General features: G+C 45.1%; 1 long non-coding RNA gene across 1 annotated transcript in view; it reads right to left on the bottom strand.

Moving 5' to 3' along the window:
- Positions 1–388: 388 nt before the first annotated feature.
- LOC131378701 (uncharacterized) overlaps positions 389–19,873 on the bottom strand; it is a 34,281-nt gene continuing 14,796 nt past the window's right edge. The window contains exon 3 of the long non-coding RNA XR_009208495.1: positions 389–458. This is a non-coding gene — a long non-coding RNA (uncharacterized LOC131378701). The remainder of the gene's footprint in view (positions 459–19,873) is intronic.

Raw genomic sequence — 19,873 nt, 5'->3', positions numbered from 1 at the left:
TGGATCCTGGAAGCCTTTCAATAAATACCTACTTTACTCTCTAGCTCTGTCCAGTCTCTGTTTCAGGGCAGCCCTCCCAAGGCATCACCATCACTGTGGAGTTCAGGAATTCAGCAATGGAGAGTGACAATCATGGTGGAAAGACCTCCTCTTCTGAGAGCTGCTTCTCATTCTAGAGAACACCCTTCTTGTTCCTCCTACCAGCCCCATCTGGAAGGAGCTGCAGGTCTGGAGGGTGAAGCTACAGCTGCAGCCTCCAAAATGTCAGATAAAATCACATGCCATTGGGTGCCCTGCTGACCCAAGCATGTCTTTACTAACTCTGCACAAGGAAAGGGCTGTGAAAACCCTTGATAGCTTTAAAATGGAAAAAATGAGGAATCTCACCAGAGAGGAAATGTTCTGGTTCTCTTCTGTGTTCAGCAGGTGATACTGAAACTCTTCCAATGACAACGGTCCTAAAGAAAAGGGAAAAGTCTCAGCCATCACATTATTCTGTTAATCCTCATGCACATTCTGCTGCAAACATGAAGGGGTACAAGGCCTGTGCTCAGAAATCTAGCTCCTGTTGCTAAATTCGTGCTGGTACCCAACGGGTGCCATAAATAATCGCGTCTGGCAGCACCCAGCTGAGTTCAGATGCAGAGCCAGGATTTGCATTGCAGTTTTTACCAGTGGTTCCAAAGACTGGTTCACTCATTAGCTGATGTTTTTGCCTGATAGTCACTGCTCAGCTCTACCTGTTTGACAGGGATGCTGTCTGGTGGATGACAATGCAGAAAGCTCCCTGCTCAAAGAGCACAGGAGAGGTGGCATGTTTATTAATGCCTGGTGGCTACAGCGGGTGCTTCTGCAGACAATACCCACATTTGTTCTGCAAGAATGTGTAACTGCTGCATTTCTGGAAGGCATCTCGTGAAGCAGAAACTGCAAAGCCAAGAGCAGATGGAAACCAAACTTTGACTCATGGCTGCATTTTGAAATTAAGAATAATTTCTAAAAAAGAACTCAAATGAACAAAGAGATTGCAGCAGTAGAAATGCACAGTTTGTGGTTCTCCTGGTCATTAGCTTAGAACATTCAAGACTTCCCAGAATTGCATTTAATTTTGGTGCCTTTTTTTTTTTTTTTCCTTAATGAAAAGTATGTAATTGTGAGAAAATAATCACAGTTAATGTGAAGTGCTCGATGAAGCTTCTGTGTATCATTAAATATGCTGAAGCAAAGTCTGGATTTTTATCAGCTATGAGTGGGAGGAGTTTAGCCACAGTGAGCCAGTACAGACAGCTCAAGGAGCAAGAAAAAGAAGGGTTTCTTCCTGGGAAGCAAGGAACATCTTTTCCACATCCTGTTAGGTTCAGCCAAAGAAGAAAATGTTGCAAGGACATTCATAACACACAAGAGTGAAGGTAAAGGTGGCTAGAAGGGTTGACAAATAAACAGGGAAATGGTTCTGGAGAAATAATGAACAAGAAATAAGAGTGGTGGGAGGACAAAGGGAATGAGTTGTGAGTCTGATGAATCTGTAGAAAGCAGGCAGGCAAGGTTTTGTTTGTATTTTTTAACATTTGAGAAATAACTTCAGTGGTTAGATTAATTCCTCTCCCTCCTTGTGAACTTTTCCTGCTTGTAGAACAAGAAGCAAAATTTAAAAAACAAAGTTCAAGCCTTGAATTTCACGCTACAGATGTGCCATGAGCATGACCAATGAGCAGTGGCTCACACAGCTCATTGTGTCCACGCACAGATGTCAGGGAAGAGATTGCCTTTGCACCAGCCTCTCCCCTGTGTGCTCCTTGGGGAGCATGAAAACACCCCAGAAGAGAAATAAAGAGCATCCCTAGGGCTGGAGCAAGTTGGAAGGATCAGCCTGCTGATAAGAAATACATCTTAAATTCCCATCTCTGATGGCTTAAGCAAAGAGAGGTTGAAAAGCTCTGGTTCTGCCTTCCATGAAAAGAACCCTTTGGGCCTGCTCTGGGGGTAACCCTGACCTCAGGATGGACCATGGGGTCACTCTGGCATCTGCATGGGCAGTGCTGAGCTGCTGCTAAAACCTCCAGCAGGGGAGAGGTAACCAGGAGTGGGAATGCTGGAGAATGTCCCAGTGATGGAAAACCACTGCCTGAGCGAGCAGGAGTCTGCTCCTTATGCAAACCTGGAGAGGAAAAGGCCATTTCAGTACACCTCATATGCACTACAGAGCAATAAAGCTGCCTGGGCTCTAAGAGGAGATAAGAGCTCATCGTCTGGCTTGATATTGAATGATTGTGGGCTAGTAGAGGGAAAATAATGGTAAAGGAATCAAAGAGAGTGTGGATGAAGTAGCCAGGTAACACATCTAATGGAGATAACAATGATGGAGACTAAAAGGGTTCATTGGCTGGGGGTTTTTATATGCTCGTTATTAAAAATGCAAGGATAAAAGACAGGCAGTACCTTTAAAAATCTATGGCTGAAGTGCAAGAAACACAAGTTACACAACACCTCCTCTAGAGAGAAGGGAAGGAACAGCCATTTTCATCTTCCTGGCTCCTCTGAGGTCCTGGTTGCACCTCCAGACATCTCTCTTTGAGGCATCAGAAGCAGACTGAACCCTTTTGAACAGATTAAGACCAGCTGCTTGGGTCTATCTGTACCTGTAACTCTTCAGAAGGAGTGTGCAGAAGCCTGTATTGTCCTTTATCTCTGGTCTTTAATGCTTCTTCTGTCTTTAGGATCTTTTGAAGTTCCTGGGAGCAGGTGTCTGGGCAACTCTTGTTCTGCTCCATCAGAAAATTCTGATCTCTCACAGACAGTGACCAAAACACCTCTTCCCTGACATGGTTTAGAGGTGAATTGGCAGTGCTGAGTTGATGGCTGGGCCCAAGGATCTTGAAGGACTTTTCCAACCTAAACAATTCATGGTTCTATGGACAGCAAGGAGATCCTGATGGTTGAAAGCTCAGCTCCAGCCTACTTCAGATCCACACACTTGTGCAGATATTTATCTAATGAGATCACACTGGTACAAACTTCCCTCAACATCCAAGTCTTTCATCCTGCACCATCAGGGAGAGGTTAAAGAGAGGACAGGGCCCCAAGATGTTACAGGATTAACTGTTTTCTGTAAATTATCTTTCTTGTGAGAAGGGGAATTGCAAATTCTGAATAATTAAAAAAAATTACATTGGACAAAGTGCACTGGAGAAGGATGCCATGAGCCCACCCGAGCTGCTCCACCAGTCCCCTCCTCAAATGGACAGGGAGGGAGAAAAATACAGCAAAGGGATGGAGGCAAGTGCCGGGAGCCATGGCTGTCATGGACAAAGCGCACTCTGCTTGGGGAAACCAATTTAATTTGTGACAATTAATCAGAGCATGATAACAGGAAGTAAGGAAAAACCTAAAAGCACCTTCCCTCCACCAGTCCTTTCTTCCTGGACTCAACTTCATTCTCCAGTCTTCAGACTCCTCCCCCCAAGCAGCACAGGGGAGCAGGGGCTGGGGGCTGTGTTGTGCTCACATCACTTCATCTCCACTGCTCCTTCCTGCTCTCACCATCCACCTGCTGGAGCACAGGGTCCCCCCATGGCAGACAGCCCTCCATGAGCTCCAGTGTGAGTCCTTCCCATGGGCTGCAGCTCCCCATGGCCTCCCGTGGGGTCAGTCCTTCAGGCACAGCCTGCCCCAGCCTGGGTCACCCACCGGGGCACGGAGTCCTGCCAGCGATCCTGCTCCACCCTCGGCTCCTCTCGCCACAGAGCCACAGGTCCTGCCAGGAGCCTGCTCCAGCATGAGCTCCCCACAGAGTCCCAGCCTCCTTCCAGCATCTCCCTGCTCAGGTTTGGGGCTCTCCAGAGGCTCCAGGGGGATCTCTGCTCTCCCATAGACCTCCATGGGCTGCAGGGGCACAGCTGCCTCACCACAGGCTGCAGAGGAATCTGCTGCCTGTCCTTCTTCACTGACTTTGGGGTGTGCAGAGCTGTTCCTCTCACTTATTCCCACTCCTTTCTCCCAGCTGTTGTTGCACAGCCTTTTTTTTCTCCTTATTAAATATCACAGAGGCACTGCCACCACTGCTGACGGCCTCAGCCTTGGCCAGTGGGGGTGAGAGGGGGCAGGTGTGAGAGAGGAGGGATGGAAAAACAAAGGAGGATGAGAAGCGCTGGCTCAATGCAAATGAGGAGGGGAAAATACCCTTGATATGGAATAGCAATTACAATATGAGGAGAGACAAAATATCACCTGTTACTTGGATTTGTTTGCTTTCTGCTTTGCATTGATTTTGGATTGTGTGAATCCAGTGACTTTAATGTAGTAACTATTGATTTGTTGTGCCGAAAGAGAGTGGACAATCTGATCAGTCTGTCAGAAACAAACCAGGATCCTTTGAGGTTTGCAGAAAAGATTTTGCTTCAGCTTAATTATAAACAAAACTACAAGTTCCAATCCAGGTTTGGAATGCAGAATTTGCTTTCAGGGGTTGACAAAGGTCATTCAGCTACTGCACAGTAGCATCAAGGAAACTGGAAAGTCACACCCAAGATGCAGAGGAGTTGTTTCATTGAATCATAGAATAGTTTGGGTTGGAAGGAACATTTAGAGCTCCTCTGGTCCACCCCCCTGCAATGAGCAGAGACACCTCTGGTGAGATCAGGTTGCTCAGCACATTTGTTTGCATCATGGCTGCACTTCTGTTCCTTGTGGTTGTGGTAGTGATCAGAAGATGACCTCTGAACGAAGCCCTTGAGCTCTGTTTTGCCCCTCAAACCCACAAACTCACCTGCAGCACTCACGCCCTGGTAGCTGCAGTGGCTCAGCCTTCACTGCCCTGTCCCTGTCCCCTCCTGATCCTGCCTGGACCCATTTCTGCCTCCTCAGTGCCCTCCGGATCTCCAGTGCCCCACCTGGGAAGCACCATGGTCATTCCTGAGGGAAGGCAGATGTGCCCCCAGCCAGGAGCCAGCTGCACTCTGCTCTGCCCAGACAACACCAGCATCTAATAGCTACCTCCAGACACTTCATTAACCTTCTCCATCTAATCCCAGCTAAGCGGATTTATCCTTACTCGCTGCCAGTCAATCAGTAATTGGGTTTGTTGACAGCCATAACAGCAGAAATGCCCAGCTCTGTGCTTCAGAAAACACGTCTGATCATTCCTTCCTCCTGGGTGTTTTTCCTTTTGGTTTGTCCTGCTGCAATTTGGAGCTAGTGAAATATTCCCTGGGTAATAAGACCCAGGGCTGTCACCATCAAACCCAAGCTGATAAATTCCCCCCGGTGAGCAGGGGAATGTGAGTCATTTGGAGGTTTGCGGCTGTGAATCTGTCACGTACTAAGCTTCTCAATGAAGCCCACAGCAGCTCTTAGGAAGCCCATTACCTTTCCATGATCCTCGATTCACTCGAAAACCAGCGAGCCTTGTGGAGCCAGGAAGCATTAAAAGCATCTGTGAGGATCTCCAGCTGGAGCTGAGTTATCCTGAAATACCCAAAATGATCCCCAGGAAAAGAGCAAGATCACAGTGTGACTCTCGATGTTGGAAAGAAGTCCAAGCAACCAGCAGCTGCCTGGGGTCTGCAGGCATCCCTCATTTAGGGATTTCTCCCATGGCAAGACGATTCTCCTGTAACTGAGCAGCGTGTGCGAGCCGACCTGAGCTATGGAGCTGCACTGAACGTTTCAGGTGTGATGCCAAGAATAAAACCTGGCTGTGCCTCCATGCCCATCCCTGCTGGCAGCTGTGTCAGCCCACAATTGAACCTCTGTGGCCCCACCAGCAGCGCTGGATCGGGGAAAGTTGTTGGTGGTGGTGGTGGTGATGGTGGTGGATGCATCATCCTGGCAGAACTCCCGGGGTGTGACTTCTCTCCCTGGTGAATGAAGCTTTTCCTGTGCCTGCGTAAAACACATCCCTGTGAATGGCTGTGTGCCCTTTGCAGGCACAAAGCTGCACAAACCAGGAGAGGAAGGGTGTTCGGAGCAGCATAGCCCCGGTGTCAAGCAGCAGGGGGGAGAGTTTTCTGTGCCGCGTGTAGCTGAGGTAATTTATCACATTGAAAGTGCCCCACAGGAGCAAATGAGGTGGCTGGTTCAGTTTCTCCTGGAAAGAAGGAGCCACTTCCAAACAAAGCAGCTGTGAAGATTTTTGGTCTCCAGAAAGCTCTTGGTGGGATGTAAACATCACTGTCAGTGTTGCTGTGGTGGGGGAGAATACAGAGTACCTGCAAAATAAATTCTCAGGGAAAGCCTGGACACAGAAGCTAAGCATGAGGGATGATTTGGGCCCTCACAGCAAAGAGGAAATAATGGAGTTGGTCTCTCAGCTGCCTTCTCAGGTGGATGGTGTAAAACAATGCCACTGCCTGCACACCCTGGGAGCTCAAGCTGGTGTAGCAGAACAGACCTTTGCTTGGCTGTCCTCGTGGGCATTCCAGGGGAGATAAGTGATTATGGAACAGGGAAATGGATTTAATCTCAATTTAAGCTAGCTGAAATGTGCTTTAGTAAGACATTGACTCAGCTACATCCAGGAACATCTGTCAGCCCAAACCCCTGAGCACTTGTGCTGCTGACCAGGAATTACCTGCTGTACTGATGCCTGGAAAAACTTTTGTCCATTTATGTCCCGTGGTGCTTGAGGACTTCTGATTGATTGAGTAAATCAAAGCTGGCTGGTTAACTCATTAAATAAATCATCTATTTGAAGAATTTCTCTCCTGTTTCATTTGCAGATTGGATTGTGGCACAAACAGCATCACACTGATTTGACATTATTTCTCAGCTACTTCCTAGCCATAATTGTATCTCAGTCAGCAGCGCTGACAGCTCATTTCCCATGCTCAATAGCTGCAGTGCTGTCAGCAGGGAGCATTTCTGGCTGGTTCCTGACAGTCTCAGCCCCAGTGGAAGAGGAATTGAGGTTTCACCCAAGCCAAGGTCAATATGGTGCCATAAGGAGCAGAGGGGAGGGGTGAGTACAGGTTCCCCACTGTCGGCAGGGTAGAGAAACCCTGTGACAGCTCTGTCCTTTGAAGCAAAGTTTTTCAGGGTCTTGATTGCACCATGGAAATCCACCCTGGGCTTCTGAACCCAAATCAGCTGTTCACAGGCTGCAAAGCACAAACCCTTCATAAACCCCTTCTCCTGTGTCTGCACAGACCAGATTTATGGGTCACTCACAGCTGGAGAGCTGAGGGCTAAAGCCAGTCCCTGCCCACTTCCCCTCCAGCCCTGACTCATTTCCAGGTGGAAAACCATCCTCCTTGCCATAATCCTCGAGGAGCAGTGAGCCACTCCTGGCATGGCCAAGGAGAAATTTGGTTTGTCATGGAAATCTTTGCACATATTCACTTAAACCCACTATTTCCAAATATTTATTCTGTTTATTCTTAAGTACTCCTGGCTCATGAGCATTCCTGTGAGCTGTCATTGCCTGAAATAACCATGCAAAAGGTAACAACACAACCTGCTTTATAAAAATGCACTTTTGTTCAAGTCTTTGACTCTACAGCATTTTTTCTAGATTTTTTTAGCCATCTAGAATTAAGATGGGATGGGAACAAAGCAGGTGGAAATGGGAAAAGAAAACCCATCCCCAAATTCACATTGTCTCCTGACTGTCGGTCCCACATGTTGCTTTGCTCCTTTGTGAAAAGATTATAAAAAGAAATAAGATGTCCACTTAAATAACATTTCTTTGCCCTTTCTATCTGAAAAGGACCATGGCTTTTATATATGGGACACATGTTGGGTAAATCTGCCATCATTTGTGTACCATCTCTTGGAGGTTTTATATCTTGGAGCATCCAAATTGCACTGAAATAAAGGTCAGGATCCTTTCAGTTCCATGTTCCCAATGGCACAGGGCAAAGTCTTCAGCTCATCAGTGGTTTTAACTTCCTTTGTGTATTTGTTGTTATATATTGTTATTCTGAAAGAAGAAAAAGCCACTCATAAAAGAATATTTCAATATTGATAGAACCTCAGGCACAGCTTTGTTGAGCTGGCTTCTGCCTGAGAATATTCAGTTCATTTTTTCAAGAATTATCTTGATGGATATTTCCCCCCCTTGGCTTAGCAGTCCTGAAATCAATGGGATCACAGAAGTGGAAGGCAAAACTTCCAAGAGAATGCAGAATATCTGGCACCTTTGTTATGAACACAGATTTGCCAGCCATGGAAGACTCATTCTGAAATTCAAAGCATGTGGGTTTGCTGGCTAGTGGTGGAAGGAATATTGGAATATTGACTCTGTTTACTTATACATGGAGATCATCTGCACTGCAGGATAAAAGCACAGAAGACAGGATGGGAGCTAGTCTCCAGAATTACCCAGATTCTCTTGCAAATCTACTTAGTCTCTCCCAATATGGAGTTTCTATGGGTGGGACTGAATTTTGACTTGTGGGAGCACAAGAAAGGTAAAATAGAATCCTATGTTTTTGTGAGGAAAAAAACCTTAGGCTGAGTGTAGATCTGTAGGAGCTGAAAGCCCATCCTAACAAAAGCTTCTTGGAATCCAGATATTTTCTATCAACTCACTATAAACTAATTTACTCTTTTTTAGGAGCTGGGACATGCTACTGATACATAGCTTTCCTCTCAACACACAAAGTGAACATTCCCAGAAATCTGCCTAAGTATTAATCAATCATTCAGTGGGACAGATGTGTTTTCTAGTAATAATAGTAATTACCTCTAAAAGTCCTTGAAAGTCGGATTGCTGCTTACCATGAATAAACAGAAATAGGAGTTTTTTCCAAGTTATAAAGCCGGGCTGCTGCTGTGCTCACAGAACCAGCAAAGTTCTGCAAAGGTCTTTTATTGGTCAGAGCTCCCCAAAAAATTACTTAACTGAGGATATTTCTACAAGACACAGGAAAGAAGAAAGATGGCAGGTGTAGAAATATAATCCAGCCTTTGCAAAGTGGATCAACTGACAAAGAACCACTGCTAAACAGCTCATGGCTCTTTAGATTTTGTTACTTGGGTAGAGAAATAACTTAGACTCTGTCATTCCTGATGGCCTTGGGAAATAAACCACCAATGTATCCAGAAATTAACCCCAGAATGAGTTATGCAGCAACACCATAAATGCATTTTCCTCCCTCTCAGGCACAAACTGTGCCACACAATTGTGGTCTGACACCTCCATCCTCTCACCCACTAACCTGGTGTATATAAATACAGAAAATGGGTGCTCCAAAGCAGGGTGCAAAGCCAATCTAAACCTCACTCTTCACCGGAAATATGTACTAAGCTTTCTTTAATTCAAATTAAAGAAGCAAAGGAATGTTTTCAGGGGAGCTGCAGATACACCATGCCAGGTCTTTCCAGTGCAAATCCTCAGTGTGCCTGAACAGAGCACAGCTCAGATTTATAGCCAAAAAGGGTTGCTTACACTCCAGGCTCAGGAAAACTGTTGAAGAAAGCAAATCTCTGTTACATCTGCGCCATTCAGTTCCTCAGTCTTTAGGATCCCTAGGGCAAAATAGATAAAAACTTCCTCAATCATCCTCAAACCTAGACCTGGTTCTATACAGGGTACACAGTGAAAATCCCTAAACCTTAAATCCCAAACCCACCCTTCTCTTTCTTCCTTATATTGCCTGGTTTTAGCCACTCTGGTTCCTCCAAGGAGCACCATCATCCATCCCAGACAGCATCCTGCCAAGTGCTTTATACACACACACAGGAATGGGGGAAAGAAAGGTCACCTTGGGTAAAAAAAACCCCAGACCCAGTAACAAAAGCAATTGTTAAGAACTACACAAAAAAAATCAACTTGTGTATAGGCAATATTAAGACCCACAATAAAAAGAAATGTATGGTCCAGTCTAGGCCACTGGAAACCAGGGGAATTTTTTTCATTGGTGTGCACTGGATACAAAGGTTCTGTTTCTGGCATGGTTCTGCTGACTTGAAGAGAGTGATAAAATTTTCTTTAACCTTTTGGTGGGCTCTCAGTTGGGCTGTGGTCATTGCTGTAAATAATTTGTCATACAGATGTTAAAAAAAAAAAAAAGAAAAAAAAAATACCTTTTTTTTTGTAAGTCTTTTGGACATCTGAAAGCTCTAATCAATGTTTATAATCTCTGGCAATGGGTGGCAGAAGTAAATTAAACACAAATCTGAGTTACAGCAGAGCATCTTCCTTGGCTGTTCCACCAACAGACTAAGTCCACTCCCAGAAAGAAGGGCAGGAGAGAGAAGTGAAAATGAGGGCTCCAGACTGGGGCTGTGCAGCCCCTGGAGCTCAACTCTGCTGGAAATCTTGGCCCAGTTTGTTGTGCAAAACCTCCTCCTACTCCCCAGTTATTTTCCATTCCATTCCCAGCAACACTGAACTGCGATAATACATTCCACGGGGAGAAGAGGGAAAATATAAGAATTTTAAAAGCTTGTCTTTGTCTGAAAACTCCTCTAACTGGGTGGTCCTTTGGCTGGGCAGTGCCACAGCTTTGTGCCTTTCCTGCCAAAGCCAGCTCTGTTTAGGAGCATCCTGATGTCAGTCTGGGGGATATTGAGCGGAGGTTTGCACGTCACCATGAGTTTGAGCTTTTCTGGGCTCACAGGCACTTTCAGGTGGCTGTGGGAGGAAATTTTTTCCAGTGCGAAGTAAACACAGAGGTGTTGGCCTCTCTGGGAGATGGAAAGCAGTTAACTTTGGAGCTAATTATGGAGAGGCTGACAAATGTTGACAGCTGCATTGTCCTGGTGAAGGGCCTGCCGCTGGTTCTGCCACGAAACAGGGAGCAAAGCCTCTCTCCTCCTCTCAGCAGGCTCATGGCACCAGGGAGGAAGAAGACAAGGATGTCAGGACTTCTAATTATACACCAGGAACCTGTGAAATTGGAGCATTAGAAATGTTAGTTAAAAATGATGCCCCGAGGTGCTGAAGTGGAGCAGCAGGAGAAGGAAGAGCACAGTGGTGGGAGTGAGGGGCTGGAGAGGAGATCTCCTGCTCGTCCTCATGTGAGGGGATCTGGAGGGGCTTCTTTCCAGGCATGCACAAAACACATGTGCAGTTATATATCCACCAAAACCCTGCCTGCATTGTAATTTGAGGTGTGTTTCCAAAAGCAGTTTTAAACCCAGTGTAAAGCCACTTCTGTCGAAAATATTGCCAGTATGGTCTGTCAGTCAGTCATCTTCTAGCCTGGAGAAAGCTGCTTTCCTATAAAAATTGGAATGGACATTTTCTCAGTTCTCAGCTGTGCCACAGACAGCACAGGGGAAGACCCCTCTTGAGTTACATTTTATTGCAGATTCACTTAAAGTCTTCTGCAGGGAAAAGGAAATTGTGAATATTGAGCTTCAGTCTGAAAATCATCTGGCCCATTAGTAAAAGTCATTCACAACGGCTTGGAGGAGTGTTTACTGAAATTCTACCTGCACCCTCACTAAGTGCAGTTGTGACAGGTGGTGAGATGCACCTTGTCCCTGGAACTGGTGGGCAGTTCAAGACCAGAGGGAATGCCCACCAGGATCCAGCTGTGGCTGCAGCACAGCTGGGCTGTGCCAGTGCCCTCTACAGCCCGGGCTGGGGCAGAAACGGCCCCATGCAGGGATGCCCTGAGGAGCTGAGGGCAACAGATGTAGCTGCATTTTGTGGCTTCTCTCATTCATCTGCAGCGTCAAATATTCATTGTTCTGGTGGCCTGCAAGGCGCACTCCCTGTAAATTATTGGATATTAACTGGACAAGGAGAGTTGTTGTGCTGGGGGATGAGCTAACCATCAGACTCATTCTCTGCTTCAATGTACTGAAAGCATCTGACAGCAGTGGGAAGGACAGAGAAACCTCAAACCTACCAAAATGGTAGCCTGGGGAGGAACCCCATTTCCAGGCCATTATTCACCTCTCAAGCAGCCTTGGGTCCAACTGAGCATCTCTGTGCACACTGGACACCTTCCCTCACCATCATCTTCCATCACACCTTCCACCACTGCCAGAGAGCTGATGGTGAGGCAAAGTATCTGATGGAGTTCTGAACCCACTCTAGACCAGCCCAAGCTGGACAGTTTTACAAACTTGTGGGGCCATTGCTTTCTTCCTGGCATGAGTGATTGTTACCCTGGTTTTTCTGAGTTTCTTTATTAGCCTTTTGATTTTCATAAATGGAGTCAGATCTTTCAGTTACTGTAGAATATTAGAGCAGTTTTCTACCTTTCCCACAGAAGTAATATAAACAAATCCTTTGTTTTTTATTCTCTGTCCTTTGTTTGCATATTTCTAACCTGAAAACAATTGTAACTGACAATTCATCTGGCCACTGAGGCTGAGGGGTGGAAACCTCAAAAAGCCAATCTTCTGCTAGACCCACAAATGTATAAAAGTAAAAGAATAAACAAAGGTGTCTCTTCTCTCTGCCCTTTCAGCTGGAAGCTGGATCAGAAGAACCTCTGCAGAAATCTCTTGTCTGCGTGTGATTTCTTTGTGTTTCACGGTGACAAGTGATCACCTTGCAAACTGGTGGCATCACAAAGGCTAAAATTTGCTGACCTGCCCATAGAAAAAGCACTTTTCTTAGAGCAGTAGTTCCCAAAATGAAAAAGGGCTGGTATCATATATCTGGCTCCTGATTTTTTATGTGTCCACAGCTCCTAAACAAAATCAAGTATTAGGAGGTAAAACACCTCCATATATTTCTCACAGGCACATAGGAAAAGAAAACAATTTTAGGGAGGACCACAGGGAAATCCTCTCTCTCAGTGGAGGAATTATTTTATCTCTTCTCATGCTGCAACATTGCTTATCAATATTAAATCAAATAAATAAGAGAAATGGGGATAAAAAAACATTCAGAAGCAGTCATTGGCCTCAGACAGCACAGCTCTGCCTTAATCCTGCAGCTTGTGACACCTTTCACCTTTGAAGCAGCGTGCCTGTTGTCCCCATGGAGACACCAGCACAACTCACCTTGTCTGATGGATGTCGGGCATTTTAAAGAGAAGATAATAGAGAATTCCAATCTGTTTTTTTCCTGAGGGATTTCACACATTTTAGCATCTTCCAAGGATGCAGCCCAAGGTGTGCAGACAAACCAACCTGCCACCCCCCGAAGAACTGATGCATCGTCAGTTACTGAAGTCTCATCATCTCTGGTTCCACTTCATCACTTGAAGGATCACAGAATTTGCCCCATGCATTTCCAGAGGCAACTTTGAAGAGGCCGGCTGGCAAGGAAGAAGAAGAGAGAATGATTTTGTTTGAATATAAGCCCTTGGAGAGTGGGATCTCCTGGGAAAAGAAAAAACCAATCTGGAACAGGAAATGCTGCCTTCAGTACTTCTGTGAAGTGACTCCAGACACCTTGATCATGGCGTGCATTGTGCCCATCATTTTGCAGGGAGGCACTGAAAAGCATTAGCTGGAAAACTGTACAGAGCTGAAAACCTGTGCAAAACCAGAAAAAAGTTTCTGTGTAAAACCTGACATGCCAAGAGAGGACAATAATGGGCTCTCTGCGTCTCTGGAAGAACTAGCAAATGGCAACACTGAAGGGGAGTGTGTGCCTGGAGGCTGGGAAGCCTTCCCCTTTGGATGGATTTAGGGACAGCTGCCAGGATTTTCTGTGTGCTTGATCCATTTTCAGGGCAGTGGCATAAATTCTGTGCTCTCTCAAAGAGCTCCCAAGCCCTGTGACCCACACCTCATATCACACACGGCCCTCACGTGGGTCACACCTCGAGTGGCTCTGTTCCTGTGCTTTCCAGGGAGGGATCACTCTTCCCCACAGCAGAAGGACTCCAAGGATCAAGACTGTTTTCAACAGAGTCAGTCACAACTTTTTGAGAGTTATTGATACCATTGCTCAAGTGATGTGCATCTCCCACAAGAGTTTTGCTGCTTGCAGTCATTTGTTTCCCAACTCTGCACACGCACTGCATCCAGACACAGGCAAGAGCGATCACCAGGATGTGCCCAGCTTCAGGAAGGTGAGACACAGCACGTGCTCATGCTCTGACCAGGCAGCAGAAGGACTCGTTCCAGCAATCTCAGAGTTCCAGAGTAACAATAAAATTGCCATTATGCATGAAAGGACAGAGGATGAGAAATCGCAATAGAAATTGCCTATTCTAATGAGAAAAGGGTTGTATGGTGATGAGCAAGGAAAGGCATTTCAAAGGAAGGAAAACAATACCTTGTGCAAATTGCATGAGGCTGCTGTTTGCTTAGAGGGAGCAGAGGCCAAGGCCTCACAGTTTAATCAGAGAAATTGGTTAGGAAATGACCAGGGGAACATAATTCATTGTTCAAATGTCAAGCTGCTCATATCTAGAGAGAGAAGACTGTGCATTTAGCAGCAGCAGTAGTACACACCTCAAAAGAATACAAGAGAAACCAGAAAATTCATCACAGATCTGCCATGACTCAGATATCCCCTGTGCTCAGGCAGAAGGTGCACAGGAGAGGAATATTCATATTACATTTCCCAGGAAAGTGGTGTGATGGGCAAATACTCCATGTGATATAAGCCTGACAGAAGAGAAAACAAAGCTTTTCCCACCCATTGGGCTGTGCATGATCTCAGCACAGCAATTAAAAAAAGATGCATCTGTAGTAAAAGGAGATATTGAATTGGGGCAGCCATGGGCAGACAGGAGGATTCTATCTAAAGGGTCAGGGGAATACTGCTAAAGTAGTTTATTTTGCAGGCAGCAATAGATTAAGACAGATTTGCAGGGGAAAAAATTCTATTGAAAGCATCTTTTCTTTAAAAGAACAGCTTTTAGGTAGAAAACAAACACAGCTAAGGGAATAGTAGGAAAATGTGCTGTGTCAAAAATAAACGTGTTTGTTGTGATGTTTCTAGAGGAAAGTAGAAGAGAAGGGGAATTGCTGCAGAAGAATTGCACACAAGGTTTGTTGGAACATTTTTGGGTAAGAAAAGACTTCTGGCATGTCCTTCTTCATGCCTTTTGGTACAAGCTCCTCGTTTTATATTACTGTCTAAAAGCCACATGTTGATCACTGGAATCTTGTTCACATCAGGGGGTGGTGAAGTCAAAGTACAAAACTAAAGTGTCAGAGGTGGGGTACAAATCTTGGATTTGGAGGCTTTTCATTTTTCCTTTGAATCAGTGTAAGTGGTGGACAGACCCATCTTTGTTCTGTCAGACCTTCCACAGCCAGACTAAACTGCTTTGAGTATTTATGAATTGAACCTTAGGAAGTCAATCCAGGTCAATAACTAGGATTACAAATTCAGGCCAGAAGACATGAGTTAACTGAAAAATTGCAAAAGCACTGTGTGCCACTAGGTGTCCAAGCAATGAAATGGCACATGGAAGTGTGTGGAGATTAACATAAAGTAATGTACAAGGAAAATAATCCTAGTTTTGCTTGTATAATGATGGGCTATGAGCCCAGGAGGAAAATCCTGGGTTTATAATATGAGGTCATGTGAGAATATCAGCTTGGTACAAAGAGTACAGTGATAAGAAAGGGTTAGAAAAGGAGCAAAGAACACAAACAAGCTATGCCAGTACATCAAAAACAGATCTGATCCTCTGGAACTACTGAAAATTAGTATCACATAAATTTATTATTGTAGAAATTGAAGAATTAAAGGAAAGAGTGATGGGATGATCAAATATGTAGTAAGGTTCCTGTAGAAATTTTTTTTTTAATAGAAAAAGACTCCTCAGTCAGGGTGAGAAATGACTGAGAGGGTTTAGGACCATCATCTCAAACATAATTAGCAATATTCATTAGGGTCATTATCTCTGGTGCAGCAGTTCCATGAGGCACAAGTAACTGGAGTCTAGGACAGCATCCTGGGGGAGCCTCAGTGCAGTTCCTGAGGTGTTCACAATTGGCCTCTGCTGGAGCTGAATTTCTGGGCTGGGTGGTATAACCTGACTCAGCTTCCCTTACATCTTTAGGATCCTTAGGCCATGAATAGATATTCTTATCTCACAAAACATCAAGCAGCATTAGCACTTATCTCCCCTAATGCCTTCTGCAGAAACCACACGGCTCCTCTCCCTCCTCTTTGTTATGACCAACAGTCTGAAGGGCTCTCAAATACCCTGATTTTTCTATTATTCCAGGTGGAAGGTGATTACCTGGGTGTCACAGTGTGAGCAAACTCCAGCAAATGCCTGTGGCACAGCAGATTCCAAGCCACCTGTCTCCTTGCTCCTTCTCATATGCCACCCCCCAGCTTTCTCTAGAAGGTTCATCCACACTGGGAAACACTGACATTCCAAACCCACACTGGATGTGTCCCTGTGTCACCTGCTCCAGGTGACCCTGCCTTGGCAGGGGTGTCAGAGTGAATGATCTCCAGAGATCCCTTCCAACCTCAAAAATTCTCTGATCCTGTGATTCTGTGACATAGCCCAGCCAGTTCTGTAATACAGATTTATACAGCGTACAGAATAACTGGCTGGACCCAAACAGCTCAGCATTGTGGTTTTGTTTGACCCAGAGGCTACAAAAATGAGAGCTGCTCTGCTTGCTGATGATAATTTTGTTTGGATCCTGTAAACCAAGGCACGTGGAACTCACAGTTCAGCCTGCAGTGAAAAGGCAGCAGCTCTCCTCCTGCTACTCTCAGAATGTACTTGCCTATTGTACACAATGCTCTGATCAGCCTTTTATTTATGCATGCAAATATTCAATCATCTTTTCACCCTTCAAGCTTTCAGGTCAATGGAGGAAAAAAGTCAGTCAGTAAATTCATGAATTAATTTAATTTATGCACCCTGAAGATGAAGAATAGAGGAATGTAGCAGGTTCTGAGCAGGAATGAAAATTCAGAGAGGGAGATGACAGCAAAGCATTTGAGATGTACACAGTTTTGTATTTATGGCCACCCAAGATGCAGATGTAGGTAAGTTCTGAATAGGAACTGGTGGAAGTTGCTCCATGCAGCTGCTGGGGGCTGATAAAATGGTGACATGAGTCACATCAGAAAACATTTCATACATAAAACCCAGAGAACTTTCATTCCCCTTGCCTCTTAAAGGCCACAGTGCCCTGCCTGAAATCCCCTCTGGAAGGGCACAGGACTCCTGTAGGACCTGTGTTCCATCTGCCATTTCTGGCCTTGAACACTTCCAGGGATGGGGATGCTCAATCAAGCTGGAGGGATGCTGCAAACCTGTGCCTTGGGATTCAAAGCAAACTTAATTAGTGGCCTGTTTACTTGAAAGAGGGCAATGTGCCCGAGAGTTCCTGTCTCCAACTGTAAACAAAAAATTATTAAAATGTTCTCAAGAATTTGAATAGTAATTCAAAGATGAGTGATTGTCACAAGCTGCAGCCCGGCTGCTTTCCAAATATGTGGGGAAGCTCCTTGGCTGGGATGTGGCTGTGACTGCAGATTATCATCTCTGAGGCCAAAGGTACATCAGGATTCCCACGCATCCCTCTCTGAGGCAGCTGCACCTTTCCATGCACAGGGAACGGAGCTGCCACGTGTCAGACACTCTACTTGGATCCATGCAGAGGGGACAGCACCAAACTGCGAACAGTGTCTGGGTCCAGAGGGAAAAGGCGTAGATGGACCTGTTAAACCAAACATGGTGGGAATGGGGTGCCTTTTCCTGTCACCGAGACACACAAAGCAGTCACACGCAGATGAGATTTCGCAAGGCAGAGGTCCTTCCGATCCCAGCTCACAGCTGAAAGCCGAGAGAAGAGACCCCTTTGTTTATTTTTTTTACTTTTTATACATTTGTGGGTCTAGCAGAAGATTGGCTTTTTGGGGTTTCCACCCCTCAGCCTCAGTGGCCAGACGAATTGTCAGTTACAATTGTTTTCAGGGTAGAAATATGCAAACAAAGGACAGAGAATGAAAAACAAAGGATTTGTTTATATTACTTCTGTGGGAAAGGTAGAAAACTGCTCTAATATTCTACAGTAACTAAAAGATCTGACTCCATTTATGAAAATCCAAAGGCTAATAAAGAAACTCAGAAAAACCAGGGTAACATTTTCCCATGTCCTTTCTTGCAGATCCCACTGATTAAATGTATAATTCCACACTGAGAGAATGAATATAAAGTTTTCTTAGGGAGGAAAGAGTTGTAGGGAGCAGCCAAGCATGTGCAGCTCCAGAAGTTGTTCTTTGACAACAGCCAAGTTAACAAGAAAGTCCATTTTTAAAACACTGGAAAAGTCCTCTCCTCTTTCCTAAATGGAATCTGTTGTGTCTTTAGCCTGCTTAATGCAAGCTAATCCCTTGGCTCATTTGTAAGGAAAATAGTGATATAAATGGATAAAGCTCTCAAGATAGCTGCTAGCAATCATGTTCCAAGCCAGTTTTCTGCTTCACTAACACTCTGAAGCTAATCAGCATTTTTCTAAATGATCTCTGCATACTACTTGATTTTTCTGCCCCAAAATACTTACTCAGAAACATTTATGCTGGTCACACATCTTGTCACTTACTTGTACTTAGCAATTAAAATAGTATTTTGTAGAAATTGTTTCATGAGCTGCAGCTCCCAAAGACGAGTGACCTTCTCCCTGACCAGGGGTTTCCCTTACATCCAAAGCTGAAGGTGTCTGTGTGTGAGGCTGTCTTGGGTTCAATACAGGATGTATTGTATTTCCCATCTGTTGAAACCGGTTGGTGAGGAGTTTCCTTCCTCATGGCTCGGGAAGGGGGTGAGTGTCCTTCTGTTAATGGGCCACCTGTTAAACCAGCTGGGGCAGTGTTCTTTATCTCTTCCCGGACCCATCCTCCCTCCAGGGGATATCTGCTGTTAATGGGCCATCGAGGCTCACTGCATGGCTGATACAATTCCATCATCCCATGGGGAGATGCTCCACCCAGTGGGAGGAGCCCAGCATTCCTACCTGGATAAAACCTGAGATTCAGAACACCAGCACAGCCTGTTTGCACTGGATTCCTAGAGGAAGACCAGACCCATCTCACCACCACTGGACCTTCAGAGGAAAATTACACCCCTCTACAGGATCATTGCTCCAACAGAACCACATCTGTCACTGCAGGAGGATTTGATTGGACTGCTCCCAACACCCTGACCAACAGGGTGTCAGGTTGTATTCTGACTCTGACAGTGTTTCTAGGAATTTTTTTGTTGTTGTTTTGTGCTTGGGTTTTTGGTTTTTTTTTTTTTTTTTTTTTTTTTAACTAGTACATCTGTATTTTTAATATTTCTAGTAAAAGAACTATTATTCCTATTCCCATATCTTTGCCTGAAAGCCCCTTAATTACAAAGTTATAATAATTTGGAGGCAGGGGGTTTACATTCTCCATTCCAAAGGAAGCTTTCCCTGGAAGACCACTGTCTTTCAAAACTAAGACACAGGTGAAGGATGGAAGCAAGTTGGAAGACGGGTGCCAGGTCAATGCTGCTGCAGCAGGTGGAAGAGGGCAGCAGATGGCCAAGAGCTGAGCAGGTGGAGCTTCACAAAGACCCTGATATTGCAGACAAAATGAGGGGCTTGAGATTGTTTTTCCTGGAATCCAGAATAAGATCTGCAGGTGGCTCTGCAAAGATACACAGGTGATGTTCCTGCCCTTTGGGGCACATCAGGCATGGGCTGCCACAAACTGTGAGCTTCTATTAAATTTCACCAGGATTTAAACTTCCTGTTGCATTGCCTTCCCCAGCCATTTTTATAGAAGCTGGCAGTAAATTCAGCACCTCTCTGTTTTCTGATAATGAGCCATATTTAAGGAGGAAAATACAACACTGGTAATGGTTCAGTTGATTCTTCCTTGGCTTCACAATGATAAATAGCACCCAGCTTTCAGTGTAAGTCTTCATTTCCTAGACTTTTTCCATAAGTTGTTCTACCAGCACTTGGTTTTGGCATGAAGCTTCTTTTGAGTCCCAAGTCAAGATGCTCCCCAGGACACATTGAAATGAACATTGACAAAACGAACAAAGAAACAAACAAA

This window comes from Hirundo rustica, chromosome 1, assembly GCF_015227805.2.
Source record: "Hirundo rustica isolate bHirRus1 chromosome 1, bHirRus1.pri.v3, whole genome shotgun sequence".
Taxonomy (NCBI): Eukaryota; Metazoa; Chordata; class Aves; order Passeriformes; family Hirundinidae; genus Hirundo; species Hirundo rustica.
The sequence above is the reverse complement of the archived record's forward strand: the minus strand, read 5'-3'. Positions and strand labels throughout refer to the sequence as shown.